Source organism: Mustela lutreola, chromosome 6 (genome assembly GCF_030435805.1).
Source record: "Mustela lutreola isolate mMusLut2 chromosome 6, mMusLut2.pri, whole genome shotgun sequence".
In the NCBI taxonomy this organism is placed as follows: domain Eukaryota; kingdom Metazoa; phylum Chordata; class Mammalia; order Carnivora; family Mustelidae; genus Mustela; species Mustela lutreola.
Window position 1 is genome coordinate 43346606 of NC_081295.1, and position 13242 is coordinate 43359847.

General features: G+C 41.2%; 1 protein-coding gene across 1 annotated transcript in view; it reads right to left on the reverse strand.

Moving 5' to 3' along the window:
• The window catches only part of HTR1E (5-hydroxytryptamine receptor 1E), a 91584-nt gene that overhangs the window by 77629 nt on the left and 713 nt on the right, over positions 1-13242 (reverse strand). The window lies entirely within an intron of this gene.

The window sequence follows — 13242 nt, forward strand, 5'->3', positions numbered from 1 at the left end:
CCGCCCCCCCCCCCCCAAGATTCTATTTATTTATTTATTTATTTGAGAGAGAGAGAGCACAAGCAGGGAGAGTGGCAGGCAGAGGGAAAAGCAGGTTCCCTGCTGAGCAAGGAGCCGATTGTGGGACTCCATCCCAGGATCCTGGGATCATGACCTGAGCCAAAGGTAGACACTTACCCAACTGCGCCACCCAGACATCTCTATTCCTAGGTTTCTCATTGTTTTTAATTCTAATTGGGATTGTAGATGAGATTGATTCCTTAATTTCTCTTTCTGTTACATCTAAATAAAAAGTTTCTGTGTGCAAAGGAGACAACCAACAAAACTAAAAAGCAGATTACATACAAAATGGGAGAAGATATCTGCAAATGGCATCTGATAAAGGGTTAGTATCCAAAATATATAAAGAACTTATACAACTCAAAACCCCAAAATAATGCAATTTAAAATAGGCAGAAAACATGAACAATCATGTCTCCAAAGAAGACACCCAGATGGCCAACAGACATGAAAAGATGCTCAACATCACTCGTCATCAGGGAAATACAAATCAAAACTACAGAGATAGCACCTCACACCTGTCAGAATGGCTAAAATCAAGAACACAAGAAACAACAGGTGTTGGCAAAGATGTGAAGAAAAAGGACCCCCTCTTGCACTGTCGGTGAGAATGCAAACTGGTGTAGCCACTGTGGAAAACAGTATGGAGGTTCCTCAAAAAGTTAAATATAGAACTACCCTTGATCCAGCAATTGCACTATTAGGTATTTACCTAAAGAATATAAAAATACATATTCTAAGGGGTACATGTACCCCAATGTTTATAGCAGCATTACCTACAATAGCCAAATTATGGAAACAGCCTAAATGTCCATCAACTAATGAATGAAGAAAAAAGATGTGGCTGGCCCACATGCGCACGCCCACACACACACACACACACACAACTCAGCCATAAAAAAGAATGAAATCTTGCCATTTGCAATAACATAGATGGAGTTAGAGTGTATTATGCTAAGTGAAATAAGTCAAAGAAAGACAAATACCATATGATTTTATTTATATGTGGAATTTAAGAAACAAAACAAAGAAGCAAAGGGAAAAGAGAGAGGAAGAGAGAAAGAAAGAGAGAGAGAAACCAAGAAACAGAGTCTTAGCTATAGAGAACAAACTGATGGTTACCAGAGGAGAGGTGGGTTGAGGGGATGGATGAAATAGATGATGGGGATTAAGGAGCACACTTGTGATGAGCACCAGGTGTGGTATGGGTGTTAAATCGCTATATTGTATAACTGAAACTAATAGTACACTCTATGTTAACTAACTAGAATTTAAACAAAATTTAACTAGAATTTAAACTAGAATTTAAACAAAAACTAAAAAAAAAAAAAAAAAAACCTAACGAAATCTTGATTTTTGTTTTGATTTTTCATTTTACAAATTTCTTTTACATAGATTATCTAATTTCAGTCTAAGAACAGTACTGAGGTAGTAATAGCCACTGATAGTGAATTGAGTCCTTATCAAACAGCTTTTAGTATACTATCATTTTGTGGTAGACAGCTTTTTAAAAAATTTTTATTTTTTAAAAATTTTTATTTATTTTCAGCGTAGCAGTATTCATTGTTTTTGCACCACACCCAGTGCTCCATGCAATCCGTGCCCTCTCCAATACCCACCACCTGGTTCCCCCACCCTCCCACCCCCTGCCCCTTCAAAACCCTCAGATTGTTTTTCAGAGTCCATAGTCTCTCATGGTTCACCTCCCCTTCCAATTTCCCTCAACTCCCTTCTCCTCTCCATCTCCCCTTGTCCTCCAGGCTATTTGTTATGCTCCACAAATAAGTGAAACCATATGATAGTTGACTCTCTCTGCTTGACTTATTTCACTCAGCATAATCTCTTCCAGTCCCGTCCATGTTGATACAAAAGTTGGGTATTCATCCGTTCTGATGGAGGCATAATACTCCATAGTGTATATGGACCACATCTTCCTTATCCAGACAGCTTTAAGGTGGCTCTCAATAATCTGTTCCTCCTGGTATGTCTTGCCCTTGTGTAACTCCTTCCCTGTGAGTATGGGTTGGCACTAGTGACTTCCCTCTAATGAATGAAATACTGCAGAAGTGATGGGATGTCACCTCTGAGGCTGTTACAAAAACACTGTGCCTTATGTTTTGGAATCTCTCACTCTCAGCCCTTGCTCTGGAGAAAGCAAGTTGTAACATCTGGGAGAAGCAAGCTCTGTGAATAGCCCTGTAGAGAGGTCCATGTAGCAATGAACTGAAGTCTCCAGGTAGCAGCCAGCTAAGATTTGAGGCTTGTCAACAGCTACATGAATGAGTTTGGAAGCATATTTCCCCCCAGCTGAGTCTCAAGATGTTTGCACTCCTGCTTGACACTTCGATTGCAGCTTTGTGAGAAACCTGAGCCAGTGGAGCCAGCTAAGCCATGCCCAGATTCCCAGTCCACATAAAGTGTGGGAAAATCAGTCTATTGTTTTAAGCCATTGGGTTTTGGGGTAATCTGTGCAGCAACAGGTAACTAACACACATTTTAAATTCTCATAATAGCTCTATGATGTAGTACTGTCATGCCAGCCATGTCTAGCAAATGAGGAAATCAGGGTTTAGAGAGGTGAAATAATTTTCCCCAAAGCAAATAGCAAGTGGCAGAGCTCCTGGCTCACTGGACAGCAGAACGTGAGCCCTGTGCTGAATTGCCTCCTCGGAGTAAGACAAGATGTGGTTTGACTTAACACAGGGATGATGTGAAGGACAAATTCCAACAGCACACTTGATTTGAGGAACCTTCCTAAAAGGGGTCTAGGGAGGTACTGCAGGTGTTACTGTCTTATTGTGGTGATGACAAACCTACAGCTCACACAGCCAGGATGTGGGGATGTTCACCTGGCCCTTCAGAGTCTCCGTCTCTGCTCTGTGCTTTCTCACCCTTAGATTCATGCTCCTTTTTTATGAAACAGACAGACCATATGCTGCAAATACTCATGTTTTATATTATAACAGTAATGTATGTTGTGTAATAACAATATTACAGAACCATCAGCTATTAACTAAATGCACATCAGTGTTATGTGTGTCTGTGAAAGAAGCGCTTAATACACTTGAAGGGATGTGAGAGATTATCCAGAAGTCAGTGGGACCTGACATATCTTTTTGGTATGAAGGCATAAATTGCCATGGAGGTGCTGGAGAAAATTGCTCCCATCTGCATCGCAGGAGCACTGCCTCTGCTACCAAGCTGAAAACCTAATCAGGTCTTGTGAGCTTTGAGACTTTTGTTTCCTCTAGAGTCATTTTTCAACCCTTCTTGTAAGGTGCTCCATTTATATATGTGCGACCAAACCCTAGGGTAAGTACATTTTGGTCTTCTAATGCCTTGGGCATAAATTAAGGCCTCAGATGGCCTTAGAAACAGGCTCTATCATGTCACAGAAGGGTCAGGAGATGACATTGTTTTACTAGTTTACAATCTTTGAAGTAAAATATGCTAAAAAATGTGAGAGTATCTTGTTCATTTATTTGCAAAATTGCTAATTACTAATTAAATATCACATTTAATACTTGATTTTTAAAAAGCATTTGTGTAAGGAACTGAGTTAGGTTGAGAGGGACAGAATGATCAAATGAAAACATAATGAAAAAGGAAACCCTTCTTCTTTCCCTGAATGTTTACTTAAATTGTGCTGGACAATACTTCTGGAGAGATTCATGGTCTACTAAACGCCAACTTCTCATGCAGGTGACAAAGATTTCCTTGAGCAGGACAGAGTTCAACATTAAAATGTGTACTATAATTAAGTTTTAAGATGTAAGCTACTTAAGTTTAAAGTATACTATTCTTGTTCACTTTCAGTAATATAGGAGAGAGTTAATTACAACACTCCACTGTGTCGTCAGGAATCGTGGAGGAATAAATATTACAGAATTCATAGGGATGGGTTGGAATGTGGAGTCCTTTCCTGCAGGGGCCTCTTTCTCCATCTTGTTCAGATGAGGTGGGCTTTCAATTCTTATTTTTCTTGGACTCTGACACCTGACAGAATCTTTTTACATATCTTAGGTCTGTTTTCTGTCCAGTGATTTGCAGGCTTAGTACAAATCCTTACAATTATATTGTTACTAATCAGGCAACCTATTGGCTTTTGAGTATTTTATAGCTAGACATCTTATTGAATTTCCACATACTCTTTAATGGCATTTTCATTTATTCACTTATGTTTTCCTAGTTGATAATCATATCATCTGTAAGTAATAAGATAGCTACTGTATGATCAGTATTTATAAATTTATGTCACTTCTTTTCTTTTCTTTCTTTCTATTGCATTGATTAGAATGCTCAGAGGAGTGCTAAATAATGGTGTCTTATCTGTATAGGGTTTTATTAATAAGCATGATGTTGGCTATAGTTTGAGAAAGATGTTCTTTTTTTTTTTTTAAAGATTTTATTTATTAGACAGAGAGAGAGATCACAAGTAGGCAGAAAGGCAGGCAGAGAGAGAAAGATGGGGAAGCAGGCTCCCTGCTGAGCAGAGAGCCCAATGCGGGGCTTAATCCCAGGACCTTAGATCATGACCTGAGCTGAAGGCAGAGGCTTAACCCACTGAGCCATCCAGGTGCCCCGAGAAAGATGTTTTTAATGTAAAAAGCTGTTCCTTCCTATTTCTAGTTAACTAAGAATCCTATTTCTATTCCTAGTTTACCAGTTTTTAAAAAATTATGATCATATATTGAATTTTGTAAACTTTGGTTCCCTTTGAGATGGTCATCATGTGGTCGATGTGATATTCTTGCTCCTATTTTTTTTTTAAAGATATTTATTTATTTATTTATTTGACAGATCACAAGTAGGCAGAGAGGCAGGCAGAGAGAGAGAGAGAGAGAGAGGAGGAAGCAGGCTCCCTGCTGAGCAGAGAGAGCCCGATACGGGACTCGATCCCAGGACCCTGAAATCATGACCTGAGCCAAAGGCCGAGGCTTAACCCACTGAGCCACCCAGGCACCCTCTTGCTCTTGCTCCTATTTTTAAAGGCAGTTTGTCTCCCCCATAAAGAGGACTCTGGTAATAAAATACTGGCAACATGTCAGCAGCATGTTGTCTTGCTTAAAGATTACATGTCTCTAATCAGGTCTGGATTTCCTTGAGATAAGTTCCTTTGCATATTTTTCTGTTTCTCTGGCTGTAACAAAAACATTAATTTTGTGTGTCCTGCTGACTCCCATAGATCTTCTGCTATGCAAAGTGTGGTTTGCAGACGACCACCATCACCATCCCCTGGGATTTTGTGAAAAATTTAAATTCTTGGCTTCACCCCGCTCTGTTGATTAGTAGCTTTGCAGGTGGGGACCATGAACATGAGGTTTAACATGCTTTCCAGGCAATTCTTCTCCACACTAAGATTTGAGAGGCACCATTATAGAAAGCACAAATCATGATTTTCTAGATGCAGAACTATTGCAAATGGAACTCCAGAGTCACATCCTAGGACCAGTCTCTTGTCCTGCATATAAAGAAGGGATTTGTGAGTGGATTCAGGGTGTGGAGATTCAGTGGTTGGAGAAAGTAGCAGGCAAAAGCATTCTTTTTTTTTTTTTAATTTTAAAAATATTAAAAAAGTTTATTCATTTATGACAGAGAGGTAGCAAAAGAGGGAACACAAGCACTAGGGAGCTGGAGAGGGAGAAGCAGCCTCTCCGCTGAGCAAGGAGCCCGGTATGGGGCTTGGTCTCAAGATCGCTGAGATCATGACCTGAGCCAAAGGCAGACACTTAACCACCTGAGCCACACAGGTGCCCCAGCAAAAACATTCTCTGGGGCTTGAGGATATATATGACCTGAGTCAATGTTTAGTAAATAAAAGAGAAAAAATTCTTGTCTACAGGGTTCAGGGCAATGGAACTTGGTCTGGACCCATCTCTATTTTCTCCAAGGCCAGGACCATATTCTTCACCTCAGTTCAGGTCAGGATTATTTGTACAACACCACACACAGGAATAATAATGATAATTGTAATAATACCTATCATTTCTTCATGGCTTATGTTGCACTTTTCTTTCCTCCTCACTATAGGTCTCTAAGGCAGGAATTGTCATGCACATTCTAAAGATGGGACAAATTGGGGTGCCTGGGTGGCTCAGTGGGTTAAAGCCTCCGCCTTCGGCTCAGGTCATGACCCCAGAGTCCTGGGATTGAGCCCCACATCAGGCTTTCTGCTCAGCGGGGATCCTGCTTCCTCCTCTCTCTCTGCCTGCCTCTCTGCCTACTTGTGATCTGTCTGTCAAATAAATAAATAAAATCTTAAAAAGAAAAAAAGGAAAACAAGTCTTTAAAAAAATAAAGATGGGACAACTGAGGCACAGAGCAAAATCACTTTACGTGATTAGGACAAAGTGAAGGGAGAGCATAATATTACAATCAACAGAAGCAAAGTGGGGAATTAAATAAGAACACTTACAGAATGTTAATACAATGAAGGCCAAAAAAACTAGTGACGTTTTCTTAAAAGGTTATGTTTCTTTTATAATGATGCTTTTGCAGATATAAAAACTATTTCTGAAAGGGGACCAAACTGTGGGAGAAAAAAACAAAATAACAACCCAGGAAGGAACTGGGATGGATGCAGAAAATAGCGTAATTTAGCCCTTTCTGGGCCATAGAAATTTTGTGGAGTGGCTCTCGGTAGCCGTTCACTAAATACAATTGTGGTAAAGCCGGGAGCAGCAGCCTCAGCACTGAAGGCAAAGATGGAGTGAATCATTAGGTCAGAGGCAGCATCCCCAGCTCAGGAGCTGCTGTGTCGGATGTGAGAGCAGGAGTCTCCCCAGTACTGCACAAAATCCCTTTGTGGGGTACTATGTTGCTTAATTGAACACAGAGATACGAAGGAGAGGTTTATCCATGAGCAGTTTTTCTGTTATATGTCAGATGTCGTGCAGGTCGATCATAAAAGGAGCAGTTATGGCAAAGTCGAAGTCTGTTTCGAGCGTTAAACACACACATGCACACACACACAGACCCTTTATGATTATTTAAAAAGCTCCTTCTGAAGACAGTTGGCAGGATACCCTCTCTACCTTCTCATGAGAAATTCTGCATCAAGGGACCTCATAGGTTTATAGGAATTCTTGCCTTCCACCCACTTGCAGTGGTTCAAGTGATATATTTACTTGCTGAAATGGGAGGGAGGAAAGACTAAAGGTGAAATGGCAAATTATTCACAACAGTCTGTAAACTCCACAGTGACTTGGAAACCTGGATATATGAAATAAGTACATGCAGGTCTCAGAGTTGGGCTGCACCTGGAAGGTTGTCTAACTTAATCCCCTGTAGCTGAAGTCCAAATAAGCAAATGTCCTGAGATGGACACAGAGGCATACTGCCCAGATCTCTCTTTCAAGAAGGAGCTTGTAGCCAGCTGCTGAGATTGGGTCAGGACAGCCTTTAGCTGTCTGCCCCTTCTAGGATGTCCTTGGCTGTAGAGAGCTGTCTCTCCTAAGACACTGCTCTTCCTGGGGCAGCTCACAATCAGCGCCTGAGGGAGGAAGGGGTTGGAAAGTCTGACCTTTTTGGTCTAGCTTGGGACAACTTTGATGGATCATTGTAGTTCAGACTCCCTACAGGGTTGGCTGAGGCTATTGTTGGATCAACTCTGCAGCTCAGTTTCTCCCTCAGTCCACCCTGTTTCCTTCCACCCATTCAGTGTGGTTCTCAAGGACATTTCCTAATCAACATCAAGCACGATAAACCTCATCTTGGACTATGTTTCTCTTAGAGCATGGAGAACCCAACCTAGGACATGTTCCCAGGCATGCTGTACTTCCCAGTGCTGCAGAGTGCACCCCACCCCCACAGTCTGTGTTTCAGATAGTGTTAGACAGCTCTTCCACCAAGTGCTGCAATCTCCTTCTCTGCACGTGTTGTTAACTAGATCCGTCCTCTTGGACCAACCAGAACAAGACTAGGCTGTCTGCATTCTATTTTGTTTACTTCCATTCTCTTGCCCAGAATTCTGTCTTGTACCCTATAAGGTAAGCCAAAGTTTTAGCTGATTCATTACCATTTCCTTCTTTTTAGGTAATTGTGAGACAAATTGAAGGGAAAAGCAAATGATTCATAGGTCAACAGTTCAGGAAACATGAAGCAGTTCATGTTTCTTTTTAGGTGACTAACCATTACAGTTTGGGGTGTGAGGGGCGCTTTCACAGGAGAAAGGGACAATGGTGGGAGCCAGAGGAGAAACAAAGTGCTTCTTTCAAACACAGATCTGTTTCTGTCTAATATCTGCATCTTATCATTTCCTTTTCCCACTGTAGCCTTAACTCATCCTGTGCTTGTTTCACTCTCTCCATGTCCACTGCTACTACCTTGGCTTGGGCTCTCACAATAACTGCTTCTTCCACACTTACTCTCTCCCACTCCATAGTGTGGAGCGAGAGGGAGGTCTTGATAATACCAACCTGATTATTTTGGTCAGCAGCTTAAAATACCATAATAAAGCATTATCATAGCAAAAACCTGGCAACAACCCATTTCCCTGTGGCACATTCATAAACACAGTCCTGTATAACAACAGCAATGAATGAACAGATTACTAGCATAACCATCCACATGAACAAGTCTCACGAATATAACACGAACCAAATCATGAAAGGTAACATTCTACACAGTTTATATAGATATAAAGCTCAAAATAATCTGTGATGTTGGAATGCAGGGAGGTACATTTAGGGAGGGTGAAGTCACGACTGGGTGTAAACACAGGAGGGACTTGTGCTGTGGCGATATTCCACTTCTTATCTTGGTGGTGGTTAGTGACATGGGTATGTTCACTTAGAGAAAAGTAACAACTATGATTTGTATGTCTCCCTGTATGAACATTAGTCTTAATAAACATATTTACAAATCCTGTAATTATTCCCTCAGGCCTATAAGGTAAAGTCCAAATTCATAAGATCCCCTCAATGACAAGCACATTTCTCAAACCTCTCTAGGTATTCTCCTCGTGTATGTTGACTTCACTTAATCTGAATTTTTTGCCTCTCCCTGAAAGGGACAGCAGGGCAGGTGGTTGAGTGATAAATACAGGTTTTTAATGAATGAATGCGGGGTGATAATTGTGGGGTTGATAACACTTACCCTACAGCGCTTTTGTGAGGATGAAATATAAGAATGTACGTGCAGTTCTTGGCACAGTTCCTGAAGCATAGCAGACACTCAGCATTTGTTAGCTCCTTCCTCCTTTTCCTTCCCACTAGTGCAGATGAATGAGCCTATGGTAACTCTGGTCATTATTAGGGTAGTGTTGCTGAAGTCACTTTTTGAGTGGTATGGCCTATAAATGTCATTATCCATTTGGTGGAGTTTATTCCCCAAAGACACTCTGACTTGTCTCCAATTCCCAAGAATACAAGTCTTGACACAAATGTGACTTTCTTGGGCAAGCTGTCCCAACAAAACTCATACTTTAATGTTTAAGTCAGATCCCTTGGAAATATCACCACATACCCATTATCTGATAAAGGGATAAAGAACAGCTGCAGCTCAGGAAAGACATTTCATGGGGTCTGGTTTTACTTTATTTGAGCACTGTAGGTAGATGGGGTCATTAGAAGGATCTGAGAGTTTTAGAACTGCAAGCTGCTGCTTCTATTGGTTCCTGTTTTTCAAAATATTACCTTCTTGCTATAAAAATGCTTTCTTTCTCATGCCAGATTTCATAAAGACCTTCCATCTGGTCTGTCCTGATAACTAGAATCTTGAGATGCTCACTCCTCTTACAACTTGTACTTTAAAATGATCCAGATGTAGAAGAATTAGGTTTCATAGCTTTTTCTAAAGGATTTTGTCTTCCTAATCCTACAACTGCATGTATTGAGAACTGACCAACAGGAGAGAGCTCTAACAATGAACCTATCACAGGTTTTCTGCTGGCTAGGTTATTTTTCATTTGTCATGTCTTAGGAGAATAAACCATGACATAAAAGAATTGAAATCTCTTAGAATAAGGACGATACTGAATCAGGTAATCCATAGTGAATCAGGTAATCCATAGTGGGCAAAACAAAAAGGAGAGAGGGGGGAGAGAGAGAGAGAGAGAGAGAATACTAAGAATGAAAAGCAAGATTAGAGTCAAACTGTATTTATTAGAAATAGAATTCTCAAGGATTTTATCAATTTGTTGTGATCTAGGAGTATGCCAAATTGACTAAATGATCTTTATAAATTCTGGTCCTTAGTTTCTTAATCCACAAAATGTGGGAAAGGATACTAAATTTTGACAGGTAGATGGGCTATTGATGAAAGTCCCTGCGCTCCCAGGAGGATAGACTTTGGTAAATTCACTCACCTGGGCCCCAGGCTGTAGGGACCCCACAACGACTCAGGGAGGAGGAAACAAGGGAGTAGTTAGCCACTCTGAAGAGCTGTCCCATTTCCCCCTTTCTCTCTCCTATTCACCCATCTGCTCCCCTTTTCTCTTTCCTTGTCTACCCATCTGCTCCCTCCCGGCTCATAGAGCATACTTATCGTTAGTGTTTTCCTGAAATTAATATTCATATAATTTCATACGTAGAAAAATGTGGGAGGTGGAGAAAAAAGGACGGTGCAGCATAAGATGCCCTGAGATGGCCTTGAGAGCATATGGTATGAACAATAAATCCCCATTTGGTTAAAACTCATGTCTTGAGCATCTTCAAGCTTATTGTCTCATGTAAATAAGCCTATAGAAGTGGAGGAAAGATCTCCCCCTATTAAAATATTAGCTTGAGATCTTTTACTTGTAAAAGGTAGTGTAGAAATAAAATTCTAAGAAGGACCACAGACACGTGGAAAAAAAAAATGGCATGTGCATAAAGGCAAGGTCTAGGGAATCAGACGTTTGAGCCATAAGAAGATAACCCAATGGTCAGGGTCTACTGTTTTCTGTAGAGGGATATATTTTTGATCTGAAGCCTTGGACTCTTGGTGGTGGTGGTTGTGGTGGTGTAATATGCTGATGGGAAGGAGCTTTAGCCAGTTCAGGCAAGATGCTGCTGGTGATGATCTCACTTTGCTCTCCAATAATAATCTCATCAAACAGCAGGGAATGGGAATATATTGCAGTGTCACCTGAGCTAGCTGTGTGTCCTAGATTTTCTTTCTTCCTAAATACTCTCTCTGAGACATCCTGACTTGGTTATTTACCTCAAAAGAAAAGTAATTTATTTACATAATTGATGCTGACCAGGCATCAGTAAGAAGAAATGGAGAGCAAATGTTTTAATAGGTACCGAAACAGCGAACAAAGGGGCTATCGGGGTGAGTATCAAGGGAAGTCGTGGTTTATATGTGAACATGTGCCCAAGAGAACTGTGTGTCTGTGAGGATACTCAGAAGCACCTGGCCTAGGAATATGGCCCCAAATAAAGTCCCCATGGGCAGAAGAGGAAATGCAAACTTGAGTTTACTGCTGGTGATGTTGATTCCTGTGGAATTTTAAGTTTGCCAGCTGGTAGATATAAATGGTCAATTTGAACACTTTTTAATATAAAAATAGTCTGTGAAGTTTTCATCCCTGGAAATCTTTATGAAAGGAACAATTACCATCTAAAGGAATATTTAGGCATGCATTTGTCAAGACCCCGAGAACCAGAGTTTTGGCTACGTGATTTATCGAGCTCCTTTCCGGCTCTGTCATTACAAGTCTCAATTTATACAGAGATCTGTAGCAGTCCCTGGGTTTCAAAAGCCCATATCAGGTGATGATGACATAATAGTTAAGTTTTATCAACAATGATGAGTCAGGATTTGAATGAGTTTCTCTGTATCGTTCTCTAGTGATGAAATATCTGGGCAGAAGAACTTCTCCCACCTCTAGGCAGCAAAATGGTTCATTGTGGAGGTGCTATGTAATTTCAGAAATAAGCAACACACTTTGCTTTAAACATGGTGCAGAAATTGAACCGAGTCCCACTCAGGAGGCTTGCTTCATTTTCACGGTTCTGTGGTCTAGGAGTTAAAGTTCTGAAGGGAAGAGAAAGGCAGGCAGGCATATTTTTTTGCACTTGTTCAGTGGGCCTCAAAAGCCTCTGCTCACTTATTTGTTGAAGACGGGTCATCTCATTTAATTCAGCAAGAATACAAGTGCACCAGCAAGTGCAGAAAGGCTGGCTCATGATTTCCTCTCTGTATTTCAAACATGTATTTAGAGGTATTTCCAATACGCTCCCCATGGAAGAGGCTGCTCAGGCAACAAGACCCAGGCCCCTGCTTCCTGCTCTCCAAACTGTTAAGTCAGGAAAACCTCAGATTTATGGATCACGCTGGGTGGTTAAGGTCAGGCACATTATATCCAAATGTATAACCACAGAAAAATGTGACACAGAGTAATGTCAAGTTCAGAATAGGAGCATAAACTGTTGGAGTTTGGGGTAAAAGAAGAATGGTAGGTGAACACCACATATTTGTGGAAAACACCCCGCCCCAACTTATTTGACCATCTATTATTCCCTCCTGGGCTCAGAGAGATCTGGTGCAGGAGGCAGGGAAGGACAGTGAGGAAGGTTAGGAAGAAGCATCCTGGGATGCTGACACCCTGGGATGCTGACACCCTCCGCCTCATCCTCCAAACTCAAGGACGAGCAGGGTTGAGTTGAATCCAAAATTGGACACAGCCCCCCAAAATAAAAAAATACTAAAGTATATATATTTTAACTATGCGAAACCATGTTCATCCTGTGATAGGAGCAGGAACCCCTTCCATTTAGCCTGGATGCCCTTTCGTCTTCATTAAGCAGGAGGCCAGTCTCTCACCTTGCAGTACTGGGTGGAAATAGCTAAAGACCAAACTTCCTGTCTCAACTCTCACTTTCCAGGTTTATTCTGTAATTTAAGAAAATGAGTCAACCCCATCACCTGCCCACCTGGGTATTTCCTTTATCAGGACTAAGCACATCATTATTTTCTGAGGGCTGGAGAAACCACACCGTCCTTTCTAATCAAAGGTTTTTCAATCAGCCTTGGCTTTGAAATCACCTCGTCCTCTAGCGGTCCTCGCCGCACACCCATCTCCGCGTGATTTCCACTCAAGTTTTTTTTTTCTCCTGGCACCCCTCCCACATTCATTTCATCTTTAAGCCGCCTCAAATCCTTTTGCCAGGAAGCAGGATAAAATTCTCAAACCACAGTTATACACAATGTCGACGCTCAGCTTCACACATTTGAGGGCTGTCTGACCGAGAAATG